General features: G+C 31.8%; 1 long non-coding RNA gene across 1 annotated transcript; it reads right to left on the reverse strand.

Annotated features, from left to right (window-relative positions):
- Positions 1–634: 634 nt before the first annotated feature.
- Positions 635–1,710, reverse strand: LOC110006852 (uncharacterized). The gene is made up of 3 exons (XR_002280173.2): positions 1,294–1,710; positions 1,104–1,154; positions 635–1,033 (listed from the first exon to the last, which is right to left on the reverse strand). It is a non-coding gene; the product is annotated as an uncharacterized LOC110006852 (long non-coding RNA).
- Between the last annotated feature and the right edge of the window lie 1,680 nt (positions 1,711–3,390).

Genomic DNA, 3,390 nt, shown 5'->3' on the forward strand with positions numbered 1-3,390 from the left:
CAATCTCTTAAAAATAAGAGTAAAGGATGCCGACAGTCCATAATCTCTTAAATTCCAGGTGTATAGGACATCACTTCATACAAAGAGCAACAATTGTATAGCTTTTGAAAATTTTATTAGTAATAGCTATTATTTTGAAAAAATGAAAATATAAAATCAGAAATAAATTTTTTTATATATAAAATATTTTTTATGTTTTATAATTATTTGGGGTTTTATTAGTTCTTTATTTATCAAGATTAAGGAATATTTATAAAATCGATATATATGTCATTTTTAATGAAAAAAATCGTATAAAGCAATGACCTTGTAGAGAAATATAACGATTGATTTTAATTGGATCATGTAGATTTGACAGTATCTTAAAAAGTATTTGTCTACTGGTCGGACCAACGGATCTGAGTTGGTCTTCATAGCATGCTATATACCCATGTTCTTACCCTGTTCAATGCAAATCCCAATAATTGTCTATTTAAAATTTAACATATTTATGTCGGTAGTTAGGTACTTTTAATATATGGGCAGCGCAATATAGAAAAGGTTTCCCACGGAAAATGCGGCGAACCCAAAAAAATAAGTAGGAAAACAAAAAGAAAATGCACACAAAAATATATAGAGTGAAAGCTAGGAACCGTTTGCCAAGTGAGAATTTGCTCTCTTTTTTACTTAAACCCAGAACACCTAATCTTGAGACATTTCAGTGAACTGAATCGGGTGTTTATAGAAGAGAAATTAAAAAAAAAAAAAACTTATTCAACCTTTGTTTCTCTCTCTTTGAAATATTCTTTAACCGATCTCAAAAGATTAGGAAAAAGGCTCTGACGATCTTCTTTTAACCACTTATTGATTCCTTCAAAATATCCTGGAACCACTAATTCCGAACCATTATCCACTCTTACTTACATGTGCTTCTTTCTCCACCTCAAACCAAGATCGATTTCCGCATCCAAAGAAAGTTTAAATACAAAGAGATAAAAAAGAAAAAAAGTTCATGATTATTGATAAGTGAACCGCCTTCATCAACCACGAGCACCTGCACAGACAAAACACAAATAACAAAATAAACCCTAGTTTTTTAGAGAGAGATCAGTCGAGATACTGACCAATGTCGCATTCGATTCTGCACTTTTGCTTGCAGCGAGCTCGTAGGCGTGCTGCAAATCAGAGAGTGAATTCATAGAGAAATGTAAAACGTTCATCGTTGTAATTCCAACAAAAAAAAGAATGGATAGAGAAATAAATTCTTTAAAAAAGCCAAAAAAAAATGGGCCTTTTTATAAAATGAGGGCTTACCATTCCTCCGAAAAACACATCCAGTGGTACAGGCATCATAGCACCAAATAGGTGCATCCGCTCTCCCCGTTGTTTGCACAGACAGCATTAACAGAGCCACCAAAAAAAACACCTCCACTTTCTTCATCGTTCTCTAAGAAAACCGGCTGATTTGAATCTCTCTCTAAACTTGCTGAATTGCAGTCTCTATTCTCTCTCCCCCATCAAAGCTTAATATATAAAGTAACGAGCAGGTGGGCAGAACCAATCTTATCCATTAGTGGGACTGCCTCTTTCTCCCTGTAAGTTTAGTAAAGCTCTGACATGATCAATGTAGTTTGGACCCTTGCGATCATGAACGCCCGATGAAATGGCGGACGGTAGTGGAGAGAGATAGAAGCACATGCTCCAAACCCAACGACCAATTCATTCTGGTATGAAACCGTTACATAAACGTTAACGATATAAGGATGAGGCCCTAAATAATGAAATTAAGGCGCACCTCAAAATCTCACTAAAGAGGTTATTTTCATCTTGAATTCAAGATCTACGGACATAAGGAAAAATAGATTTCAATTCTTCGAAATAATGCATTTTATAATATTACCGTCAATTTTTAAGTATCGTAGATATGCTCGAGTCACACTATTTTTTAATCTTTAAATTTTATAATTAGAGTTGAAAATAAATTTTAACGCTGATAAGAAAATAGGTCACATCCGCAAGAGCTGTCATTAAAAAAAAGTCAAAAAAATCACTAGAATTGCTTACAAATATTGTTTTTTAGGTTTTCCAAAAAAAATAACAGTATTTCATTATAATTTTATTATTTTACTAAAAATACATAAACACTAAAAGCATTCATTTTATGGTCAAAATACGTAAATACTTAAGATGGTGTGGACCATGTGGGATAGGATGTCATGTATATGGCTAACATAAAAGGTTGGTGGGATGGGCCATGTCTATTTTTTATGTAAAAATAATTTTTTGAGAATTGCAAATTGAAAGAACTGTAAAAAAAAAAAAAAGTAGAAAGTAGTGGTTCTCTCAAGAACCGGCCAGTTCTCCATCAGAGGACCAGTATTACAAGATTCAATTCGCTCAATACGATTTCGATCTTGATCGGACTACTCTGATCTAGATCGGACGACTCCTATCTGGATCGATGATTTTTTAAACATTGATCCAAATTAATATTGGAAAAGTTTTATATAATTGTGAGGCCTTAAACAATCAAATTAAGGCGTACCTTAAAAATTTATTAGAAGAGATTGTTTTGATGCCCAAAACTCATCAAATCTATCATCTCGACTTCGAGATGTGTGAACGTAAGAAAAAACAGATTTTATGTCTTGGAAATAATGCGTCTTGTAATGTTTTTCTTGGACCATCAATTTTCAAGATATTCAAATATTCATAGATTTGCTTGATCTATACTATTTTTTAAGCTTTTAAGTTTTATAATTAAAGATAAAATCAATTTCAAGGCCATCAAAAATATTTTCAAAATTAAAACAACATATTTCAATAATATTTGAAGGTGCGTCTTATGTTGATGGTTTAGGGCCTCACCATTTTTATTGTATATTTGTCATTTTCTTCTTGACCAAGTTGTTTAATGAGATTTTGATAACAAACAAAATGTCAAACGAATGGAGAAAAAGTATTATACCACTATACACAATTTCTATTGTAGTTTTTGTCGTTTGCATATTAATACAAGAGCATATATATTATGCTCATGTAGGAGCATATTGTGTATCTACTCCCTCGCTCAAGACACCTATTTTGGAAGAATTTTTTAGTTTAAAATTTTGGGAACCACATGAAAATCATTAGATGATTATTCTCAAAAGAAAAATTTTGAATTTTGAGTAACACTTAGATCTAGCTATTTAAAAATTAGACAGTCTTTATTCTATCTTTGAGGCATTATTTTTTTCTAGTATATAGAGTCTGTTTCAAAACATTTGTCAAGATTAGTGCATGAATTATAGAAATTACATCTCCAAAATATGAGCTTTAAAAAGTATCCTTAACATGTGTTTTGGCCGAGGTAGTAAATGAATAGTATACTCTGTAATAGTAGGAAATCTTTTTGGCTTAATACAGTTT

The sequence above is a fragment of the Amborella trichopoda genome, chromosome 3 (genome assembly GCF_054954075.1).
Source record: "Amborella trichopoda isolate Santa Cruz 75 chromosome 3, AtrichopodaSantaCruz75HAP2 v2.0, whole genome shotgun sequence".
NCBI classification, from domain to species: Eukaryota; Viridiplantae; Streptophyta; class Magnoliopsida; order Amborellales; family Amborellaceae; genus Amborella; species Amborella trichopoda.